The following is a 25,843-nucleotide window of genomic DNA, read 5'->3' on the forward strand; positions in this document are numbered from 1 at the left end:
TTTTATATTAGTAATATAAGTTCAACAGCTGGTGAGTGCCCAAATTGGAATTTATTTCCAGTCAGTCTGATTTCCAAGCTCTTAAGTTATCATACTTGTTGTTATTAAAATCTCGTTGTAATAAAGTAACCACCACAACCATCCAAATAGAGCACACAAAACTAACACAGTTCCACTTGGTGAGATTTAATGGGAGAACAAGACAAGGGAAAGGGGCAAGAGAAAGAAGAGAAAAGAACGAAGAGAAGAGAGAGCATGAGGACAGAAGAAGTCTGCCTTTCATTTGGAATATGACATAACTACTCCCACGTGGATTTGGTATTTGGACCAAAGGAATACTGGGAATGTAGGGCTGTTGCCGTGTCAACAGTTACCAAATGGTGTTGCTGCTCAAGGCAATTCCTGATACCAACAATACTGTCCCCGCCAGCGGGGACCCAGTTATTCAGGGTCCCGAAGAGGCTTTCTACCTGTGGGCCAAAATGGGGGTGAAGAGAAGAAGGAGACCAAGCAAAAGTTCTGTTGTCAAGGTCTCGTTTATTGGGATGAACATTGCAGCTTTTAAGGCTTTCAGGTAGGGGGAGTGACCTTTGTGAAATATGAAGGAGGGGGAGATGAGGGTATAGGCAGTGATAGCTGGAGGCAAAGAAGTCAGGCGATGAGGTCAGGTGGTGGAGACACTGGGTGTTGACTGAGGAGATAACTGGTATCTGCTCGAGCTGAGGCATCCCTTGAATGTTATACTCCTGTGCCGTAAATTCATGGGAGAGGCTTTATCCAACAATCTTAAGATTTATGGCAGTCATCTTCGGGGTGAGTCTCTGTGGCCAAACAGCCCAGAGTCACTTTGAACCATGCAGTCAAAAAGCGGCTAGGCCCAAATCCAATATGGCTCCGTGCATCTCCCCCATTTTTCTTTAAAAAAAAAAAAACCATTAGGTGGAAGTAGTGGTCTGAGAGAGATCAGACATGCCTCACAGAGTGCCCAGCTCGGCCATGGCAAGCCACTCTTGCAGTTAGGACTGCACCCCAATGGCTAGGAATGAACTTATGCTGTAACACACCGTTTTGGGCTATACGTGTGTGTTATTGGGGGAGAAACTGGGCAGAGGAGCATTTGACCGGCCTGCACGTTTAAACGGGGTGTAGCCACCTCTGTCTTAGGATCGACCTCTCAAACCCCAGCCTCTCTGTCATAGGACCACCTTGTCACCCTCAAGGCTCCATGTCTAGATTGGTCAAGGGTCAGAGGAAGTTGCCCGTCACTGAGGAAAGCTACATTGGATCATCTTCTCATTCCTCTTACTTGAGCCCAGGGGTGAAGGAGCAGGAGCCAGATGGCATTAATATAAGAGATTGTGGAAATTGAGCCTCTCCCAATAAGTAGTGGGCACCTCATCTGGTTCTCCTCAGCTGCTATGGCCATACCACCAAGGACCTAGTCAAGCCTCTCCTGTAATAAAATTTAGAATTCCCAATTGTTAGCAACTACTCCAGAAAGTTCACCCACTGTGCTTGCCTAACAATAGATTGGGGGAGGGTAGCTCCAGACACTGCAGACACAATGGCTGCAGCAGTAATGGCTGCTACAATATCAGCGAAAATGCCAAGGTCTTTCCCAGGACAGTTCAGGATCGGTCATTCTTCTCTGGAACAACCAGCAGGCAATGGGACCATGTCTGAGATCTGCAAAACAGGGCAGAGTTCCCCAGTCCACAGCAGCTTCCACCAAGCAACAGTGCACAGAGGGTCGGAGCGCAGGCTGTGGTGGGACAGGACACAATGACTGCAGCAAGGCCAGAATTTCTGTGATGACAAAAGATGAGTGGGAATCCTCCATATTCCTCCAAGGACACAGGAATGACTCCAGGGACCCGAACCAGGAGAGCTGAATCTTCATGCTCACAGGATCAGCAAGTCTCACCAGCCATCAGGCAGCTGGCACACTCCTGTAGCATCCTGTAGAAAAAACACAAAGATTCCCTCTTCCCCATATAAAATATCTGAACAGGATCATGCCAATATGTGGATCTTTCTATTTCACCTAGGCAGAAGTATGCCTAGCTGTAGGGTGCCATAAACTCAGAGTGTTCCTTGGCATCCAAATTTTAAAATTGAAATAAAAGGAGCATATTTTAGCATACAGGGATAACTCCCCTTTTTATTTATTAAAATATTGTTAAAATATTATTTATTAAGATAAGTCCTTAAGGATTAAATTGAGGACACTGAGCACTTGTATTTATAAATTGACTTTTATACCAAATTATTGTCTCCAGCATTACTGTTTTGGATATATAAAGAATGAGATTTTTTGACTAATTGTTCCTATGTAAGGCCTATAATCTGTCTGGTATCATTGTCCTCCCTTGTTAAGGGGTCTAGGCAATCCAGTTTGAGTTCTTAAATGGCCTATAAAGGAACAGTACTTAGTGCTCTTAACCACTGAGCCATCTCTCCAGCCCCTCACCAGCTTTATTTACCTAAACATAAGCATTAATTAGAGATGCCAAATCCTATAAATATTGTCCAGATTTAGTCGCACTAGAAATCCCTGAGCCGGTAGGGTGAGGCTGGGAGTTGAAAGTAAGCAAATGGAGTCTTCCTCTTTTCAAGAGGGTGTGTTATCAACTCCATTACCATTTTCAAAGAGCTGGGTCTATGGTTTTGTTTAGTTGTCTGAGCCAGAGCACTGAAAGGACAGTGAGTTGTCAGACAATTTACACTGAAATCACTCACTGATTTCATGTAGAAAACTTGTCTCTAATAAAGCATTAAGTAATTGAAATCAATCGTAAACCACAAGCCACACATTGGCTATCAGTATGTGAATTGAAAGCTTGATTTTTTTAACATTATAAAAACAGTGGCTAAAGCCAGGAATTTAATAATCTGTGCTGAAGCAGCAGAAACTCAAGAGAATAAACAAGTGATCCAATCATACATGTAGCCTTTTCATTAGATGAACCACCTATAAATACAGTAAGCGCATTTCCTATGGGTTGTATGCACAAATATACAGGAAATACAAAAACATGTAAAGAGTAAAATTATCAATTTTGCCTGAAAAATTTGTATATGTAATAGGCCAAATATCAGTATTTTGTAATAACCAATTAACTGTTGTTTGGCTTTTTAAAATACTTCCATGACTGTAGCCTACAATTCTGTATTAACACAACTGAAGCTTTATCTCCAATGAGGATAACAAACAAAGACCTAAGTCCTCTGGTAAGGTGAGGTACTTAGCCAACTAACATATCCTTAGTAGCTTAAAATTAGTTTTAAATACTCTTTTCTGGAGTAGTCTAACAGCTACTCCCCAAATATTAAAGCTCATTTAGAGAGCAAAAGTTTGTAGTAAAAATTTCTATATACACTTAAAGATTTAAAGTTCTAACTTCTTACATTGAAGAAGCGACAAAATTACATAATATAAGGCTATTAGCCATTCTTTAGTAAAAATTTTAATGATATCACTTTATGGGCTCTCTAAAATTATAAGCAAGCTCACGAAATGAAAACTCACAATCGCCAGGATGTAAACAAATTGTATAAAAATAATCCTCTAAATCTATCTTGAAATGGCAGTTGGATAAGCAAACAAGCTGTAATGCTCTCACAAGTTCTAAAACCTCATCAATCCTTTTTAAATCCTGTAACAATCTCTACCTGTTTGATTTTTTTCTTAATTATAAATAAGTTTGAGTTAGTCAATGTAACACTGACAATCTTTAATCACAATCTTTAAGATCTCTTTGTAACACCAGAGCACAGCCACAACTTTGGAAAGTCACCTGAATTCTGAGTATGTGACTAGGCAGCTGTTCTTGGGGCAGTGGAATTAGCATCAAAATACAGTAACTTTAGGGCAAACCAGAACTTTGGCTATGACTGCCAATTCCTACATACGAACGCACGATGGTGCGGTCTCCAATACCTCAAAAAAGAGACATTGCCCTAAAATCTTTTAGAAACCTGGTTTTTAGAATAAGAATTCCATAAAAATATTACCTCAATTTGGACCTGTTTCCCTAGGTTGGCTCATATCCAAATTACAGTTTTAAGCCAACTTTCTGTTACCAATGTTACACCTTTTAAGCTGTGAAAGCTCCTGGTGTCTTTAGGATCAGCTAGTATAAACATTTAGCCAGCCCCTGGGGAGCTTGTCCAGCAGACTTAGGCTTCTAGCTACAGATGTAGGCTCCAAAAGCCAATTGAAACTGTTTTTTATGCATTGTTCCCTTCTTGAAACGAGTTAAAACCAAGTCAAGGTGTGAACGACTGGCAGATAAAGTTTTTATCATTTTTTCTTTTAAACACGAAACATAAAACATTTAAACAACGAGAAACAAAGACCACAGACATAAACTGACAGACATGGATAGCTTGGTGCACCAAGGACACACAATAGACATAGAGGGAAAAAACTAGATGGTGTCCCACGAAAGGGACCCACATATCCTACCTATGGAACCCAGAACTAGAAATAAGCATTTCTCCAATAGGAGCCAGCAGAGAGGCAGGACGTCTCCTGCTTTCCCTCTGTTCCTAAGAGAGCTCTGAAAAGGTTTTTCTCTTTCTCCAAAGCATCTGCGGAGAGTCCGGGAGGACTGTTTTTCCCAAACCCATTCTCTCTCATGTCTAGGGTGTAAACTATCTCTAGTCAGGGTCCAAAGACTAAAATATAACTCTAAAAGAACGCATATGCAAAAACACTTTACCATTACCTTGTCCCTTTTTTATTACAAGTTTTACTTAAGCTAGCCCCACACTGCTTAAAATTAACCAGGGACACCTTTCATCAATAAAACAAAAAAACTTGATTAAATCCTTTTTTTTAACTCTTAATCCTCTCTCCCTGAGTGAGCGCTTGATCTCTCCTATGAAACAAGCCTCCTAAATCCATACCTTCCCCATGGCAATTAGACGACAATTATTCGACCGGTCCTTACTTCCCTCTCCAGCGATGCACGAGCGATGCGGCCTGAAGAGTCCTTGATTCCCGCTGCAGCTCTCTTATCTCCATCGTCCTGTAGTCGGCCTTGCTTCGGGGTCCCTGTGTTCGGGCGCCACTTGTCCCCACCAGCGGGGACCCAGTTATTCAGGGTCCCGAAGAGGCTTTCTACCTGTGGGCCAAAATGGGGGTGAAGAGAAGAAGGAGACCAAGCAAAAGTTCTGTTGTCAAGGTCTCGTTTATTGGGATGAACATTGCAGCTTTTAAGGCTTTCAGGTAGGGGGAGTGACCTTTGTGAAATATGAAGGAGGGGGAGATGAGGGTATAGGCAGTGATAGCTGGAGGCAAAGAAGTCAGGCGATGAGGTCAGGTGGTGGAGACACTGGGTGTTGACTGAGGAGATAACTGGTATCTGCTCGAGCTGAGGCATCCCTTGAATGTTATACTCCTGTGCCGTAAATTCATGGGAGAGGCTTTATCCAACAATCTTAAGATTTATGGCAGTCATCTTCGGGGTGAGTCTCTGTGGCCAAACAGCCCAGAGTCACTTTGAACCATGCAGTCAAAAAGCGGCTAGGCCCAAATCCAATATGGCTCCGTGCATCTCCCCCATTTTTCTTTAAAAAAAAAAAAACCATTAGGTGGAAGTAGTGGTCTGAGAGAGATCAGACATGCCTCACAGAGTGCCCAGCTCGGCCATGGCAAGCCACTCTTGCAGTTAGGACTGCACCCCAATGGCTAGGAATGAACTTATGCTGTAACACACCGTTTTGGGCTATACGTGTGTGTTATTGGGGGAGAAACTGGGCAGAGGAGCATTTGACCGGCCTGCACGTTTAAACGGGGTGTAGCCACCTCTGTCTTAGGATCGACCTCTCAAACCCCAGCCTCTCTGTCATAGGACCACCTTGTCACCCTCAAGGCTCCATGTCTAGATTGGTCAAGGGTCAGAGGAAGTTGCCCGTCACTGAGGAAAGCTACATTGGATCATCTTCTCATTCCTCTTACTTGAGCCCAGGGGTGAAGGAGCAGGAGCCAGATGGCATTAATATAAGAGATTGTGGAAATTGAGCCTCTCCCAATAAGTAGTGGGCACCTCATCTGGTTCTCCTCAGCTGCTATGGCCATACCACCAAGGACCTAGTCAAGCCTCTCCTGTAATAAAATTTAGAATTCCCAATTGTTAGCAACTACTCCAGAAAGTTCACCCACTGTGCTTGCCTAACAATAGATTGGGGGAGGGTAGCTCCAGACACTGCAGACACAATGGCTGCAGCAGTAATGGCTGCTACAATATCAGCGAAAATGCCAAGGTCTTTCCCAGGACAGTTCAGGATCGGTCATTCTTCTCTGGAACAACCAGCAGGCAATGGGACCATGTCTGAGATCTGCAAAACAGGGCAGAGTTCCCCAGTCCACAGCAGCTTCCACCAAGCAACAGTGCACAGAGGGTCGGAGCGCAGGCTGTGGTGGGACAGGACACAATGACTGCAGCAAGGCCAGAATTTCTGTGATGACAAAAGATGAGTGGGAATCCTCCATATTCCTCCAAGGACACAGGAATGACTCCAGGGACCCGAACCAGGAGAGCTGAATCTTCATGCTCACAGGATCAGCAAGTCTCACCAGCCATCAGGCAGCTGGCACACTCCTGTAGCATCCTGTAGAAAAAACACAAAGATTCCCTCTTCCCCATATAAAATATCTGAACAGGATCATGCCAATATGTGGATCTTTCTATTTCACCTAGGCAGAAGTATGCCTAGCTGTAGGGTGCCATAAACTCAGAGTGTTCCTTGGCATCCAAATTTTAAAATTGAAATAAAAGGAGCATATTTTAGCATACAGGGATAACTCCCCTTTTTATTTATTAAAATATTGTTAAAATATTATTTATTAAGATAAGTCCTTAAGGATTAAATTGAGGACACTGAGCACTTGTATTTATAAATTGACTTTTATACCAAATTATTGTCTCCAGCATTACTGTTTTGGATATATAAAGAATGAGATTTTTTGACTAATTGTTCCTATGTAAGGCCTATAATCTGTCTGGTATCATTGTCCTCCCTTGTTAAGGGGTCTAGGCAATCCAGTTTGAGTTCTTAAATGGCCTATAAAGGAACAGTACTTAGTGCTCTTAACCACTGAGCCATCTCTCCAGCCCCTCACCAGCTTTATTTACCTAAACATAAGCATTAATTAGAGATGCCAAATCCTATAAATATTGTCCAGATTTAGTCGCACTAGAAATCCCTGAGCCGGTAGGGTGAGGCTGGGAGTTGAAAGTAAGCAAATGGAGTCTTCCTCTTTTCAAGAGGGTGTGTTATCAACTCCATTACCATTTTCAAAGAGCTGGGTCTATGGTTTTGTTTAGTTGTCTGAGCCAGAGCACTGAAAGGACAGTGAGTTGTCAGACAATTTACACTGAAATCACTCACTGATTTCATGTAGAAAACTTGTCTCTAATAAAGCATTAAGTAATTGAAATCAATCGTAAACCACAAGCCACACATTGGCTATCAGTATGTGAATTGAAAGCTTGATTTTTTTAACATTATAAAAACAGTGGCTAAAGCCAGGAATTTAATAATCTGTGCTGAAGCAGCAGAAACTCAAGAGAATAAACAAGTGATCCAATCATACATGTAGCCTTTTCATTAGATGAACCACCTATAAATACAGTAAGCGCATTTCCTATGGGTTGTATGCACAAATATACAGGAAATACAAAAACATGTAAAGAGTAAAATTATCAATTTTGCCTGAAAAATTTGTATATGTAATAGGCCAAATATCAGTATTTTGTAATAACCAATTAACTGTTGTTTGGCTTTTTAAAATACTTCCATGACTGTAGCCTACAATTCTGTATTAACACAACTGAAGCTTTATCTCCAATGAGGATAACAAACAAAGACCTAAGTCCTCTGGTAAGGTGAGGTACTTAGCCAACTAACATATCCTTAGTAGCTTAAAATTAGTTTTAAATACTCTTTTCTGGAGTAGTCTAACAGCTACTCCCCAAATATTAAAGCTCATTTAGAGAGCAAAAGTTTGTAGTAAAAATTTCTATATACACTTAAAGATTTAAAGTTCTAACTTCTTACATTGAAGAAGCGACAAAATTACATAATATAAGGCTATTAGCCATTCTTTAGTAAAAATTTTAATGATATCACTTTATGGGCTCTCTAAAATTATAAGCAAGCTCACGAAATGAAAACTCACAATCGCCAGGATGTAAACAAATTGTATAAAAATAATCCTCTAAATCTATCTTGAAATGGCAGTTGGATAAGCAAACAAGCTGTAATGCTCTCACAAGTTCTAAAACCTCATCAATCCTTTTTAAATCCTGTAACAATCTCTACCTGTTTGATTTTTTTCTTAATTATAAATAAGTTTGAGTTAGTCAATGTAACACTGACAATCTTTAATCACAATCTTTAAGATCTCTTTGTAACACCAGAGCACAGCCACAACTTTGGAAAGTCACCTGAATTCTGAGTATGTGACTAGGCAGCTGTTCTTGGGGCAGTGGAATTAGCATCAAAATACAGTAACTTTAGGGCAAACCAGAACTTTGGCTATGACTGCCAATTCCTACATACGAACGCACGATGGTGCGGTCTCCAATACCTCAAAAAAGAGACATTGCCCTAAAATCTTTTAGAAACCTGGTTTTTAGAATAAGAATTCCATAAAAATATTACCTCAATTTGGACCTGTTTCCCTAGGTTGGCTCATATCCAAATTACAGTTTTAAGCCAACTTTCTGTTACCAATGTTACACCTTTTAAGCTGTGAAAGCTCCTGGTGTCTTTAGGATCAGCTAGTATAAACATTTAGCCAGCCCCTGGGGAGCTTGTCCAGCAGACTTAGGCTTCTAGCTACAGATGTAGGCTCCAAAAGCCAATTGAAACTGTTTTTTATGCATTGTTCCCTTCTTGAAACGAGTTAAAACCAAGTCAAGGTGTGAACGACTGGCAGATAAAGTTTTTATCATTTTTTCTTTTAAACACGAAACATAAAACATTTAAACAACGAGAAACAAAGACCACAGACATAAACTGACAGACATGGATAGCTTGGTGCACCAAGGACACACAATAGACATAGAGGGAAAAAACTAGATGGTGTCCCACGAAAGGGACCCACATATCCTACCTATGGAACCCAGAACTAGAAATAAGCATTTCTCCAATAGGAGCCAGCAGAGAGGCAGGACGTCTCCTGCTTTCCCTCTGTTCCTAAGAGAGCTCTGAAAAGGTTTTTCTCTTTCTCCAAAGCATCTGCGGAGAGTCCGGGAGGACTGTTTTTCCCAAACCCATTCTCTCTCATGTCTAGGGTGTAAACTATCTCTAGTCAGGGTCCAAAGACTAAAATATAACTCTAAAAGAACGCATATGCAAAAACACTTTACCATTACCTTGTCCCTTTTTTATTACAAGTTTTACTTAAGCTAGCCCCACACTGCTTAAAATTAACCAGGGACACCTTTCATCAATAAAACAAAAAAACTTGATTAAATCCTTTTTTTTAACTCTTAATCCTCTCTCCCTGAGTGAGCGCTTGATCTCTCCTATGAAACAAGCCTCCTAAATCCATACCTTCCCCATGGCAATTAGACGACAATTATTCGACCGGTCCTTACTTCCCTCTCCAGCGATGCACGAGCGATGCGGCCTGAAGAGTCCTTGATTCCCGCTGCAGCTCTCTTATCTCCATCGTCCTGTAGTCGGCCTTGCTTCGGGGTCCCTGTGTTCGGGCGCCACTTGTCCCCACCAGCGGGGACCCAGTTATTCAGGGTCCCGAAGAGGCTTTCTACCTGTGGGCCAAAATGGGGGTGAAGAGAAGAAGGAGACCAAGCAAAAGTTCTGTTGTCAAGGTCTCGTTTATTGGGATGAACATTGCAGCTTTTAAGGCTTTCAGGTAGGGGGAGTGACCTTTGTGAAATATGAAGGAGGGGGAGATGAGGGTATAGGCAGTGATAGCTGGAGGCAAAGAAGTCAGGCGATGAGGTCAGGTGGTGGAGACACTGGGTGTTGACTGAGGAGATAACTGGTATCTGCTCGAGCTGAGGCATCCCTTGAATGTTATACTCCTGTGCCGTAAATTCATGGGAGAGGCTTTATCCAACAATCTTAAGATTTATGGCAGTCATCTTCGGGGTGAGTCTCTGTGGCCAAACAGCCCAGAGTCACTTTGAACCATGCAGTCAAAAAGCGGCTAGGCCCAAATCCAATATGGCTCCGTGCACAATACTGCTGTTATAATTCGACATATTTCAAAAAGTAGTTCACAAAAAACAAAGTCTATATACACAGGGAATTGTTCTTTCACTATTAGCTGTTACTAGTTCTGCCGCATTACTATAATATTTATGGAGATGAAAGCAAATATTATCTCATAAGGAAAATTACTGACTTAGAATAACCAGAGATTGTTAATAAGGATTATTATAACCCAACTATTAGGATAACACTACGTTATAATAACATTACTTCTAATAATCCCCATGGTGTTCCAAAATAAGATAGTACAAGTCCTAAAACTGCCACCCATTTCTACTTGTCTCAAGCTCTGGCCGAATCTTTTGTGCACTGTGACAGCCAATTCTATGAAAAACTGACTCATAAAAGGCCAGTGAAAGAAGAACACAGACTGGAAACAATTAAAAAAAAGTCTATTCAGTCCCAAATCAAAGTACACCTGCCTGTTAAGATAAAGGACAGAGCAAGCACTGAAGATCCAGGTAAATATATTTAAAATGCAAATTATAACAGCCCTCAACAAACACCGAGAAGTCAACAAAATGATCTAAGTATTAAAAAGAAGAAACAAAACAAACAAACAAAAAAAACCAAAAACCCCAAACCACTCTTTCTCGTCAACAAGGTGGCCAAGTAGCAGATGCCAACATGCAGATCTTCATGTAGACCTGAATGGGAAAGACCATTACTCTTGAGATTGAGCCCAGAGACACCATCAATAATGATCCAAGAAAAGGAAGGCATCCCACCGACCAGCAGAGCTGATATTCGCTGGCAAACATTTGGAGGATAGCCACACCCTCTTGAACTACAACATCCAGAAAGAGTCCACCTTGTACCTGGTGCTGCGTCTGCACAGTGGCATCATTGAGTCATCCCTTTGTCACCTTGTCCAGAATTACAATTGTGACAAGATGATCTGCCACAAGTACTACTCATGCCTGCACACAGTGTAGTCAACTGGTACAAGAAGTTCGGCCACTCCAACAACCTGAGCCCCAAAGAAGAAGGTCAAATAAGGCTGGGGCCATACCTGGCCTGTGACCCTGTGACCAAATAAAATCCATTGCCTGGGGCAAAAAAAAAGAGAGAGAGAGAGGGAGAGAGAGAATATGACAAAGAAAAATATCAAGCTCGGCACAGGACTTAAACCCTAGCATTGAGAGACAGAGGGCAGGCACATCTCTGGAAGTCTGAAGTCAGCCTGGTCTACAAAGTGAGTTCCAGGACAGCCAGGGCTATACAGAAAACCCTGACTCAAAAACAAAACAAAATTCTGACAATTAGCTTTCCTGTGTAAAACCATTATGACTCATTAGCATATCCAACAAAAATTCATGTATTGGTGGCAAGAAAATACACTGTTAACTATGAATGCTCTATGCTGGTACAGAACACCGGACAAACCCACAATTGGAAAACAGCTGTGTAAGAAATATAGTAAGACACACATTTAAACAACTAACATTATTGGAATTTGTACTAAAAACTGAGATCTTACGAGTAAACTGTAGTGGTTTGGCTTGATGCTGCTTGTATATTATTGTTCATATTGGTTCCTCAAGAGGGGTTGCCCCCACCCCACAAGCAGAGCATCATGTACTTAGGTGATGCTATGTGAACCTTCTCTCCACTTAAATAGGTCAATAAAAGGTTAGAGCCTATGATTGGGTACTGGATAGGAAAGGTGGGACTGGAGTCTCAGGAGGCAGTGGCAAGTAGAAGGAGAAAAAGTATGAAGGAAGAGGAGAGAAGGAAGCCACTATGTACCAGAATCATGTGGCTGGGAGAAACCAGAAGTAATAAGGCGTCTTAGAATTGGGAAATAAGTTAGTATTATATTAGATATGCCCAATCTAGGCATATAACTTATGATTAAAATATTTGGATTGTGTAACTTTTACATGGGCTATTAGGGTTGGAAATTTTAGTAACAAATTGACAAACCCATGTCTGGCTTAGAACCAAAGTAACCCGATATGGAAATCCACCCCCATCCACTGAATATTAACAACTAGGGCTTCACTCTAAAGCTGCTTCAGGGTGGAAATTAAGCATGAGTCTAAAGGGTGTACAGAGACCTAACTGAGAGGCTCCCTGCCCAAGCCCCAAGCACACCTAGGCAACCAGAGGTACCACACCAGCCCTGAGCTGGGACACAAGGTCGCGCCAATGCCACAACATAGTTGGGGTTTCCTGAGTCTGAGATCTTTTCCCAATCTGTTGGTTGCCATTTTGTCCTTACAACTGTGTTCTTTGCCTTATAGAAGCTTTGCAGGTTTATGAGGCCCCATTTGTTGATCCTTGATCTTAGAGCATAAGTTATTGGTGTTTTCTTCAGGAAATTTTCTCCAGTGCCTATGTGTTCGAGGTTTTTCCCCACTTCTTCTATAAGTTTGAGTGTATCTGGTTTGATGTGGAGGTCCTTGATCCACTTGGACTTAAGCTTTGTACAAAGTGATAAGAATGGATAGATCTGCATTCTTCTACATGCTTACCTCCATTTGAACCAGCACCATTTCCTGAAAATGCTATCTTTTTTCTTTGGTTCCTTTGTCAAAAATTAAGTGTACATAGGTGTGTGGGTTCATTTCTGGGTCTTCAATTCTATTCGACTGGTCTATTTGTCTCTATACCAATACCATACAGTTTTTATCACTATTGCTCTGTAATACTGCTTGAGTTCAGGGATAATGATTTCCCCGGAAGTCTTTTTATTGTTGAGGATAGTTTTAGCTACCCTGGGCTTTTTTGTTATTCCGGATGAATTTGCAAGTTGTTCTGTCTAACTCTATGAAGAATTGGCTTGGAATTTTGATGGGGATTGCATTGAATCTGAAGCAGTCATTACAAGTCTCCCAACCAAAATGAGCCCAGGTCCAGATTGGTTCAGTGCAGAATTCTATCAGACCTTCATAGAAGACCTCATACCAATACTATCCAAACTATTCCATGAAATTGAAACAGGTGGAGTACTCCCGAATTCCTTCTATGAAGCCACAATTACTCTTATTCCTAAACCATACAAAGACCCAACAAAGAAAGAGAACTTCAGACCAATTTCCCTTATGAATATCAACAGAAAATGCTCAATAAAATTCTTGCAAACCGAATACAGGAGCATATCAAAACAATCACCCATCATCATCAAGTAGGCTTCATCCCAGGGATGCAGGGATGGTTTAACACACAGAAAACCATCGATGTAATCCACTATATAAACAAACTGAAAGATAAAAACCACATGATCATTTCATTAGAGACTGAGAAAGACTTTGACAAAATACAACACCCCTTCGTGATAAAGTTCCTGGAAAGAACAGGAATTCAAGGCCCATACCTAAAGATAGTAAAAGCCATATACAGCAAACTAGTAGCTAGTATTAAACTAAATGGAGAGCAACTTGAAGCAATCCCACTAAAATCGGGGACTAGATAAGGCTGCCCACTCTCTCCCTACTTATTCAATATAGTTCTTGAGAGTTCAATATAGTTCCAGAGCAATCAGACAACAAAAGGAGATCCAAGGGATACAGATTGGAAAGGAAGAAGTCAAAATATCACGATTTGCAGACCATATGATTGTATACTTAAGTGATCCCAAAAGTTCCACCAGAGAACTGCAAAAGCCACTTAGGCCTGGTCTACAAATTGAGTTGCACAAGGTGAAAGAAACGTGTTCCCTTGAATCAGCACAATTTCTGTGTCCACCTCCTCCACAAAATATGACCAGAGTCTCTAGAAGTGTAGGGACAGACACCAAAAGCACGTAGGATGCTGTTAAGAGGTCCAAGTCGCCCCCACCCTAATTTCCCTTTGTCTCTCTACTAACCCTCCAAGTTCCCAATGAAAGTGGCCAGAGAGTCTCCTGGGATGCTCTCCAGATGCTTTTGCTGCAGGTGTCCTCAAGGTCAATTTTCAAAATGACTGCTTTTTCCAAGGTTTTTCCCAAGGTACACTACTGGGGACAGCTGTTATCACTAATACTTGGCTAGGATTTTAACATCCTAGTGTTTTCATACGAACCCTAAGAAGGTCCCATCCCTCATCTTCAATTCAGAGTTGGTTCAGTTCCAGAAAATCTTAGACCCTCACCCCTAGGCCCAGAGCAGCCAGGTCTCCCTATTCCTACCCCGACGCCACACCTCAGGCCAGCCAGGTAAAGACAAAGTCGCTCATGCACAGAGCGACCCCCTGGCACTAGGGTGGGGTACTCGGGTGCCCCAGCCCTTATTCACCTTACCTGTCTGGACCAGGATGGCCAAGGAGAAAATGAGGTAAAGGAGGAGAGCAGTGAGCCTAGCCACCATGGCTGGGAGCAAGTGCAGGGCCCCAGAGGAGGACAGCTATCCCAGGAGGGCCTGAGAGGTGGGTGGGGAGGAGGGGCCGGAGAGTAAGAGCCTATCACAGCTGCAGGACCCCACCAACAGCTAGAACCACTTGAGCAGCTTGGCAGCAGTCTTGGGGTGGGACATGGGGGAGAGGGCAGAGGCGGGGCTAACAGACACCCTTGGGTCGCCTGATCCGGATTGGGTGGTGTTTCTACTTGTTGCCCACAGAACCCTCCCCATCCTGCATTGCTATGGGAATGTCAGAAGCAGCCTGCGTGTGTCAAAAGCCAGGGGGTGAGAAACAGCAGTGGAGATGGTGCTCAGAAATGGCTAACTGTGGGACCACCACACCCTGGCCCAGAGCTTGCGACCTTGGGCCGCACCTTCCTCCTCTACTTCAGTTCTCCCAGCTGCGAGGACCCCAGCACCTCAGCAGTGCTTGCTACACTAGGTTGAAAGCTGCAACAAAATCCCTGCCCCAGACTAAAAGAACTGGTCTGTTTGTGTAGCTGCCTGGAACAAGGTGGAATCTGAGGATCAGGGCAGGCAACAGGGAGGGTGACCTCAGTCCAGAGTCGGGAACAGTTCCCGAGGCTTGAGTTAGGGATGGCCTTAGTGAAGGGAAAGTTCACAGCTGCTCAATCTACTGAGACTAACAAATGCACTGCAGTCTTTCCCCATGAATCTCTCTCTCTGCAAATGGAGTCTACCTCCCTGGCAGTGAGAATGCAGATACTCTCTGCTGAGACAACCAAAAACCCACTGCAGCCTGGAATTGAAAGCTCCCAATATGAGCAGGGCTGCAGCCAGCTCTCAGGACAAAGAAACACTGCTCAGGGTGGCAGCATGGAACCTGTCTATACCATCATGCTGCATAAGCTGCCCTGGGGCCACTTCAGAGCACCTCTCCTATTCCTATTCCTATGGGGCAGATACAACACATATACATATGCACAGGCAGGCAGGCAGGCATGCACAGACAGACACACAAACACAGACACAGACACAGACAGACAGACAGACACACACACACATACACACACACTAATGAAAACAATACTAAAAAGAAGAGAAATTTTCTGAGCCTTTAACAAAATCCTAATTCCCTGACTCAGGAAACCAAATCCTATATGCTTAAAGGGGAAGTTAAAACGTACTGAGAAGGGTGCTCTCTATTCAGAAAATAAGGTTCAAACAGCATCTGTCTTCAAACTACACAACAGAGCTGCGGGGGAACTCAAGTCCATCCACGACCAGAAGCCGCGCATTTCGTACCTTGAGCTGGTACTAGAAGGTCTCAGCCCCATGTCAACAGCTGCCCAGAGTAAGCCCACAGCTGCTGGATAAACCTCTGGGACAGCAGTGTTTCCTCTGAACATAAATAATAACAATTACATGTTTCTATGCTTCACACAGCTCACCAAACATTCTTTCTTAAGGGCTAGGCTTTCCCACACATGAACTTGTACACATGAACACACATAAATTTTTTTAAATAAAATTTAAAAGTATTTTTCTCCTCTAAGACTTAAAAGCTTCCAGTTGGACAATCTCCCCCTGAATGTCTTTTTCATAAGCATTCTAGCATTTAGATGTCAGCATTGACTACATTTGGCAGCTGATTAAATACCACAGATCATGTCCCTCTGGGTTATGCTGTTATCCTCAGTTCCCAGTGACTGGTTCCATTTCAGGCCTTTCTGAGCTCTTAAACAGCCACGTACAACCTTTGACACTGTGACACATTATCATCTACAAAGTTCACACTTCAAGAACCATGACCGATTGCAAAAGAAAACTCTCTGAAGGTTTTAGATCAGTTTACAGTTTTGTGCTGGGCCATAGCCCACTCCTCAGGTTTCAGACAACTGTGCATACACCCACTTTCCAATAACTGTGTGCTCTTCCTGGGCCAGGAAAATACAACCCCCAACAAAAGGCCACTCAAAAACACATCTGTAACACAAAATCCCTTTGAGGAAACTTTTGATTCGTGCCTTTAAATCTCTTTAGATAGAAAGAACTCACACTGAATATTTTAGGAGATTGTTAGAAGAATTTGAAAGTTCTAGAACTTTTAAAAGAAATCCATGCCTTTGGCTTTAACAAAAACAAATGCTCATCAAACTTCATCAAGCAGAAAAGGAGCCAGGAGGCAAAAGCTTTTTAATGAGACTTTCTGTTTTCAGTTTCTCTGTTTTCCAACCCAGCTGTTCACTCCTCCCCCCCATCCTCCAGTTTGCTATGTTTTAAATCCTCTAAAGATTAGTAATGATGGTCTTAATTGTCTTCTGAGGAACAGACTAATGCAGGCACTCAAAACATAACATATACTAACAACAATTCCTGGCAATACGTTTATAAATGAAAATCAGAGACCTGAGGGTGAAATAAGTTGCCTTAGCATAGCCAAGATTCAAACTTGACAACAACGGTCCTACCCTAACTATTACTCTATACTCTGTTAAACACAAAGTGTTTTCTTCCCTCCTGAACTATTTCTCTAAACAAATCCTGAACCTGCAGAAAATGTCCCAGCAGAACCAGAAGGTCCTCTTTGCTAGGTTAATGTTTTTGTCAATACACGGACAGAAAAACTGTGAAGTTGAAATGCTGTGGAGAGAGGTGTGACCTCTGACAAGTCCTCCTGGCAGAGATCATTGAGCAGGGAGAGCAGGAGATAGGTGTGGGGGAGGATGAATCTAGGACCAGTTTCCCAGTCCATCAGGGTGGATGAAAAGTTGTTCCCTCTGGGCATTCCCCTGCCTTCTTCCTGCTACCTTTAGTGCTAGTGAGTCACAGAACCAGGTTAAGGTGGTTCAGGGGAGGTGAAGGCCACAGCTATGGGGACAAGAACCAGAACTAATAGCAGACACAGGTGTCTATACCATGTTCTCTCCCTAAGGCTCTTCAGCATGTTTGCCTAAGCCTGCACAGCTAACTACCACAGTCAAAGCTAAATGGCTGTACCCTCCATCCTGCAATGCCTATGAAGCCTCACCTTCTCTGAACTTGCAAACCGAAATTTTTCATTACACTTGGGAGGAGAGCTGGCTGTATAATCCAGGCTGGCCTAGAATTCTCTATATGGCCCAGGCTACTCTTGAACCAAGACAATCTTTCTGTCTCAGCCTGCCCCAGCCTTCCCCAGCCTGCCCGGTACAGGGATGGGCCCAGGTGAATTACCATATCAAGTTTGTCAACTCTGCTATATTTTCTTTAAACAAAACCTCAAATGCCCAGTTTTTCAATGCACTTGCCTTGAGCTTTAGAACCCACGTAGTCCTCCAGTCCTACCACATACCTCCCTCTACTCAGGGGTGGCATGTACCAGAATCGGGGTAATTAGGAAGGATTTCTCCTTCCAAAGGAGCGACCGGAACATCTGGCTGTGAAAGCATGGCCATACCTCTGGATAGGACCTCGTGTTTCTGTTCCCAAGGTCTTTCCTGCCTGGAGTTAGGAAAGCTGCATCTGCCTGTGGAGGAGCTGGGGTTCTGGTGCCCACTGGTTCCAAAAGCAATGCTGGGTCCTTGAAATCCAGGACCTCTACCTCTCCCACAGGTGGCCCCTGTTTGATTTGATGGAACAAGAAGTCAATTCTGTTTCCCGGTAGGATGGCCAGTTACCAGGTGCTGGGTGTGGCAAAGGAGAAGCGTGATCAGAATCTGGAGACGTGGTGCCAACATCCACAAAGCTCGAATTAGCTTTTGATTTGAAAGACACATAAATACATCGATTCTGCTGTGGTCTTCCAGGGCCTTCCCCGGTTCAATTGGTGGGTATTCTACATCCTCTCCAATCTCCTTGTGATAATTGCAACTGTCCTCAATACAGATCTCCAGGGCTGCAGCATGGTTGAAGGAGTGCTCCAGCGCTGAGGAGCAGGCTGTGGAATGGTCACCTCTGACCGTGACTGGCCAGACATTGTCCAGGGCCAGCCTGCTGCTGATGTGAAAAGCCCACGCCCCAAGAATCCCCGGGTTGCTTAGTCTAAGAACAGAGGAAAGAGTGGATTGTAACCAGTCCATTCATCCTTCTTCAGAATTCATATTGAAATCAAAAGACTTTAACGATCAAAGTCAAACTTTCCATGCTATGCCAAACAGAAGCAAAGCTTCTAAGTAACTGAGATAAATACCGTACAGGAACTTTGTTATAAGCTGCCTTTTGTCTGGCATTGTGTATGGAACACTAAGCCATCAGGTTATATATCTGCTCCAGAAGCCCAAATCAAATATTCTGTCAAAAACCTGGCTGTCTTGAGAGCAAACATGGAATGCAAGAATATTTTATGCTTTCTCGACGTGAATGAAAACTTAAATCAGACTCAAGCTTACTTAAGCTTAAAATTCCTAAAACACTTAAATAGTACTGATTTCTACAAGCCATGCCTACACCAGTGCTTATCAGTCTTCACTGTACTCTGCAAGATAGGGGTGGTAGCTGTGCTAGTTCTTAGTGAGGAAAAAGTTGGTTTTGAGAGGTTAGCTAATCTTCAGATCATACAGCCAAAAGTTGGCAAAGCCCCGGCAAGAATTTCATGCTACCACGAAACTTTGTCTTCCAAACATCTCTGTGTAATCTGATTCACATGGACTAATATATTAATGACAGAGGATGATAGATCTATCAGTACTTTTTAATGACCAAGTCTAAAACAATTTTTGAGCAAAAGTTCAACATAGGTAAGATACAAATGTATTAATCAAAATGAGGCTCAGTATTTGGGAACAGATCTTCATTTTCTCTGTAGAGTAGGCCATGAAACCCTGTTAGTTCCCAAGAATCTCTTTTCTTAGAGGAGTCTCACCAGATAGTCCCAGCTATCCTGAAACTTAAGATCTTCTGCTGGGATGTGGCACTACTCTTGCCAGCTCAGTCACCTGCTATCTCAGTGTCAATGAACGCTTGCTGTGAAGAGGACAGCCATGTGTAAGATGACTCCTAACCCTAAGAGAAAGCTCGGGTTAGGAAGTCTCTGGAAGAATGAAGGAACGTCCATTCAGAGCCTGCCCCACATGTGGCCCATATATATACACCCACCGAACTAGATAAGATGGATGAAACAAAGAAGTGCAGGCTGACAGGAACTGGATGTAGATCTCTCCTCAGAGACACAGCCAGAATATGGCAAATGCATAGGCGAACGCCAGCAGCAAACCACTGAACCGAGAACGGGACCACCCGATTGAAGGAATCAGAGAAAGGACTTAAAGAGCTTGAAGGGGTTTGAAACCCCATATGAACAACAATGCCAACCAATCAGAGCTTCAGGTGGCTAAGTCACTACCCAAAGACTGACCCTGGGCTCCAACCGCATAGGTAACAATGAATAGTCTAGTAAGGGCACCAGTGGAAGGGGAAGCCCTTCATCCTGCCAAGAGGGAACCTCCAGTGAACGAGATTGTTGGGGGGAGGGCGGTAATGGGGGGAGGATGGGGAGGGGAACACCCATATAGAGTGGGAGGGGAAAGGTGTTAGGGGGATGTTGGCCTGGAAACCAGGAAAGGGAATAACAATTGAAATGTAAATAAAAAATACCCAATTTAATAAAGATGGAGAAAAAAATGACTCTGGAAAACGGGACCTAGCCAATGATATCAATCCTGTGTTTGCACAAAATACCAAAGCTCAAATTATCCCACAATCTGTAATTTCCTCAAGAATCAACAATCAAGAATAAGAGGGAATGGCTAAAAAGAGGTATTAAGATTCACTGAATCATATAACAAGATCTTTGTTCACTGGGGCAAGTATTCATCATTCTAGTCTAGGTTTCTACTGCAATAATGAAGAGAGTTGAGGTTTTCTTCAGTTCTCTATCTCTCTCTCATTCTGTGCACTGTCCAGTAGCCACTACCTGTACCCAAGTGTATTCATGATACTCTGCTGCACTGGCTAGATTTCGTCACCTTGATGCAGACCTGAGAAGAGATTGCCTCAATCACACAGGCCTGAAGGCAAGTCTGGGGGAGGGGCGTCTTCTTGGAAGAGCAGTTCACTATGGGTGATACCACCCTAGGGTACCATCTCTGGTTGTGTAAGAAATCCAGCTGAGTAAGACAGAGGAACCAAGCCAATAATAATGTTCCTCCATGGCTTCCGCTCCAGTTCCTACCTCCTTCTAGGTTCCTGTCTTGCTTTAGTTCCTGCCTTGGCTCCCCTAATGCACTGTGTGACCCAGGACAGTAAACCAAATAAACCCTCTCCTCCCCAATCAGATCAGTGTTCGTCCCTTCTGTGATTTGTTATATTCAATTGCTAAGGTTTCTTTTCATTTTTTGAGACACAGTCTCATGTAGCTGATGATAACCTTGAGCTTCTATTCCTCCTGCCTGCACCTCCCAAACACTGGGATACCAGGAGTGATACTAAACCCTGTTTGTGTGGCACCAAGGTCAAAACTCTGGGCTTTGTGTCTGCAAGGCAATGTCCTACCAGCAGAGCTTCAACTCTTGCCCTCAGTTGGTGCTTATAGAAATTAGGGTTGCAAATAAAACACACCACAGAAGACAAAACTCCAGGCTGAAAAAATGACTTAGCGGGGAAAGCCACTTACCTACAAGAGCTTAGAGCTATACCCAGAATCCACGTGGTAGGGGGAGAGCACAAACTCTGACAAACTGGATTCCGACCCAGACACCTCCCCACCAGCTGCCTCCAATCCCCAACTCCCACACAGTAATGTAATTTTAAAAACTGAACCCAATCAGTAAGAAGAGACTCTGGAGCCCCAGCCCATCCCACAGCAGGGTATTGCAGCTGGGAAACCTCTTGAGTTTGGAAGTGGACAGCTTCAAAGCTTCAAAGAATAAGAAAATACAAATCATGCAAGAGTGGATCTAAATAAATGCCTTCTAATGAGACATAAATCAATATCCTGGCGTTTGCCACAGTGCCTGGTGGGAATCTAAACAGTTAATTTACCCTCCACACTGAGGTCCTTTATGAATGCTCACAGATAGAATTTGTCTCCTAGAAAGAAAAACTGTATCACAAACAGAACAGCCATGCTGGCCTGCCTGTGACTAATCCCTTCCCAGGAACTACTCTCTTCCCTGCCTGAATATGCATATGTTTCAGAAGAGGCCTGCAAATATGAATAATGTATGACCTTTGTTGGAGGAAGACATTCCAGGACTAGGAAAATGTTCTTCTACTTGGAGGGGTACAGCAAAGCATCCAGAGGGAGCTAGGACCATGATCCTGAGCTACTTTAGTTTACAAATGTCCTCAATGCTGGGCATGTGTGATGCAATGTTTCAACCCTTAAGACAACGATACTGACAGAATCTGGAGGAAAGAAGCCTAGGAGACAGTGTTAAGTATGGAAACACTGAATGGGAGGCAAAGCCCACGCTGAAAGGGGAGGTAGCAGCGCTGTCACTCAGAGTAGTGGTAGGATAATTCTGACTTGCATTTTATGTTATTTTATTGTCTGTAGTTTGTCTCATTTTATTAAGCATGAGGCACACCAAATTTGTCAATCACTCTGGTCATGTCTCACACTGCTCCTTTCTGGCACACGCCTGTGTCTTAAAAATTGTAGTATTTCAAGCACTCAGCCCTCCTTCCAAGGGACTCTAGGTACAACCTGGGGAGAGAGAGTCTTTAAGCTAGAGGGTAAGAGGTTAAAGGAGAAAGGATAGAGGCCAACTGCTAAGTCTGTTCTAGAGTCTAGACTACACAGACTAGGGTGAGATGGAGACCAAGACCCGGTATGGATCACAGAACAGGAGGGGACACTCGTATGTAGAACCCTTGGAAATAAGGCTGAGTGCTTGAAATACTATGATTTTTAAAGGCAAAGCCCCTGGACACCAACAGAATCTGGGAAGGACCAAGAATCACAGAGTATTAGAATGAGAATTGGTACCTGCATAGCCATGAGAAGTTGCTGTGCGTGTGTATGTGTGTGCCCGTGTGTCTGTGCTTGTTCATGTGTATGCAAAAAGCATGTGAGGAGAAAGTTGTGTTTCCCTACTAGAGCCATAAAGGCCTTCATACAGGTGCTCACACACACATGCACGCCCATGGACACACTCGCACGCTCGCTAACACACACACACACACACACACACACAAACACTGTCATCCATTCACTCTGGTTCTTCATTGTCTCCTTTGATGCTTTCCAGAAATATCAAAATTGCAGGAGAGGGGCAGAGTGAGCTGTAACCGGAGTGACTGATAAAATGAACCAAAATACACACAACCAGGTAACATGAAATCCAAGTAAGAAACACCCTATCTACTCTGCATAAGAGATCACCCCTGTATCCATACGTCAGAGGTGTATTGACTATGGCTCGGTCATTTGACTCTGACATAAGCACCTTTCATAATTTCGGTAAGACTATTGGTAAAACTGGGAAGATAGTTATACTTACCGCCTATAAGTTCAGAGAGTTTTAATTAAGATAATATCTGCAAGGGTTTTATCACAATGCTCTGCAGATAAAGTGATCGGCAAATTTTTGCTCTGTCACTCTATCTGCCCATGATCTAGTTTGACTGAGAAGCAACTATGGGAAGCCACAAAGTAACTACTGTGGGCTAAGATAGTATTGCAAAATACAAAGACAAAAGAGCCCACCTGAAGTCTATAGTCTCTTAGGAGCACCAATTGGACAGATACCTGCGGAATAGCCTATTGCAGCACTAGCAAAATAACCCACTGGGGAGACTAAGAAATGGATTTGTCTCTGGTAACGCTGTGAGTAAACCAGTCAGCATGATTTCTGGTGATGGTGCCAGGAGAACGCTGAGACAACTAAAAGCCTCATCTACCTCCCCCCTCCATTATAGAACTCATAATTTAATCCTTAACAATACCTGTTTGAAAGACTGAATCATGATGCCTCCTCTCCAGAAAAGCGTCCACTGAGGCAGTTAGTTATGACTGGATATTTTTATGTAGCCCCAAGAACAATATTTTCACAGCAAGCCCCAGTAGTTCTGCAAAAACATATAATCACTGCTGTTTCTGGTTTCTATGCCTGACCGATAGTGCAGGATAAAGAAAGAATCTTTTAAATCTTGGACAGCCTGAAGCTCCAGAGGTCCAGCTTAGCTCTTGGTTTTCAACCAGCGCCTTTCTTAGAACCCACCAGAGGTTATTATCAAATGGTTTCTGGCCACTAGAGATAGTGTCCCTCCTAAATGTCCTTCCAGTGCATAGCACAGTCACACACTCCACATTATTCACTGGTAGAGATTCTTCACCGACTGCTCACTGTTAGTCAGGCTGAAATACAGGGCTTTTCTCTTCACATCATCTGCTTCCCCTTGGCAGAATCCCACCTTAGCAGGAAGCTGCGGCTGGACACTGTAGGATTCTTTGGGGTGAGTTCCAAAAACTGAAGACCATTGGGAGGATAGAGAAAGAGGGCATAGGAATCACATTCTTCGGATGCCAGAACGGCCGGGAACGTGTTCACCTGTGGACAAAAAGAAATTGCAGACACCCTTAAGCAAAGAAATAAACAAAAGAAGAAAATCAGAACACAGGTAAGGTGTTCTAAAAAGGAGGCGGAGGCCAGACCCTTTTGAGGATTTCCCCATGTTGGTTTTGAACATAATCGCCTTTAGAATCCCCTCTTCAAATTACAAATAAAAATTTGTAAACCATGTGTTTTTTTTAATCTTTTCTACCAATTTAGATCAATAGTTAAATAATGCATAAATGAAACACTGGTTTAAAATCTTTAGGATTGCAGGGAAGAGGATGAAGAAGAACTAACTAACACTAAGGATATTTGAAAAAGCCATATGAAGGGCCAGAGAGACGGACAGTTAGGGCACAGGCTGATCTTCCAGAGGTCCTGGGTTCAATTCCCAGCACCTACTCGCCCATGGTAACTCACCCCTGCTTGTAACTTCAGTTGCAGGACTTCTGACAGCCTCACACAGACATACAAGTAGGTAAAACGTCCATGAACATTAAAATACAAAAGCCATATGAAAAGCTACTTGCCAACTTACAATGAATGTTACAAGGTGAGTAATTCTCCTTCCATTGGCTACAAGTTCTCAAAAAGTCCAGAGCTAGATGTAGGACACCTTGCTCTCAACTTGTTGGTCGAGGATGTCACAGAGATGATACCAGAGTTGTCAATTCTCATTGCTCAGGGCTACCCATCAGAATGTGATGGTAAGATCCTATAGCTGATGACACCACACAAGTAGGTCAAAGAACTTGAAGAAATCACACAGACCTGCCTGCACAGTACTTAGCAGGAAGCTTCCACCCCTGCTAGCTTTATGATGCTAGAAGTTGCTATGCAGACTATTCTCACTCCACTGTGACTACTCAGGGCTACATAACAAAAGCCCTGGCAAGATGTACTCATGGGTGCTCCATAAATGGCAGGAATGCATTGAGGATCACCAATCATTTTCTGGGTGGATTCAAGGTCTGCACTACAAGAGGAAACTTTTGCCTGGCATTGTAAATCTGGACAGGAAACCATGGCAGAGAGGCTCATAAGCCCTGGGAGTGAACCATAACTACTATTTTCTTAAATGGATATATAGTATCCAACTATACCAGTTACAAGCTCAAAGATTAACACAGCTCTCAGTGGTCATTGGGGGAGCATCTTCATACAGTGGATGGTAGTTAATACACATTCGTAACTAGTCCGAGTATTGAGAATGAACTCTCTGTGGAGAGCTCAGCCACAGAAGCTCCCACCGTATCAAGTTCCCTCAAGGCTCAGGGAATATTGGAAAGAAAAGAGGTGGAAAGAGTTTAAGAGCCAAAGGTCGGAAGGAGTTGGATCAAAACAATGACATATTCTCATGATATGGTCGTTGAACTTACAAACTCAGTGCAGTTGGTGTCCAGCAGAAGAGCAAACCACTCAACATTCCCGCACAGATGTGGTAGGGCACTGAAGCCCCTGCCTGCAGCTGAGAAGATTCTGTCACTTGAGAACTGCTCGGGGAGGGTTTTGTTTAGGGGTATGGTCCCTAGTGAGTGGACCATACTGCAGTGGTGGCCCCTCACTCATGAGTAGGCTTCTCTGTATTCAAGGGATTATTCAAGTGGATATACTGAAATATACTGTATCAATGTATGAAATTCTCAACAAATAACATTATAACAGTGTATTTAAAAGTGGTAAGGTTGTAAGCTTCTCCAGTCCAAACTCTTTTGAGAGTTCTGGACAAGGAACAAAATTGACTTGCTCATTCCTATACCCTCAGTTTTTATTTTGTGTCTGAACAGCTTTCACATCCATATATCATATTAGCATCCATGCATGCACCCA

General features: G+C 43.1%; 1 long non-coding RNA gene across 7 annotated transcripts in view; it reads right to left on the minus strand.

The window, feature by feature from the left end:
* Positions 1-517: 517 nt before the first annotated feature.
* Positions 518-25,843, minus strand: part of LOC108351603 (uncharacterized) — a 36,820-nt gene continuing 11,494 nt past the window's right edge. For 2 of the 7 annotated variants that reach the window (XR_005498842.2, XR_005498835.2), the window contains exons 3-4: positions 23,403-24,007; positions 518-9,788 (exon numbers count right to left, since the gene is read on the minus strand). This is a non-coding gene — a long non-coding RNA (uncharacterized LOC108351603). Of the gene's footprint in view, positions 9,789-17,973; positions 24,008-25,843 lie in introns of all 7 variants that reach the window. The other 5 variants (XR_010063667.1, XR_010063666.1, XR_010063668.1 and 2 more) reach the window with 5 other exon arrangements.

The sequence above is a fragment of the Rattus norvegicus genome, chromosome 2, assembly GCF_036323735.1.
Source record: "Rattus norvegicus strain BN/NHsdMcwi chromosome 2, GRCr8, whole genome shotgun sequence".
Classification (NCBI taxonomy): Eukaryota; Metazoa; Chordata; class Mammalia; order Rodentia; family Muridae; genus Rattus; species Rattus norvegicus.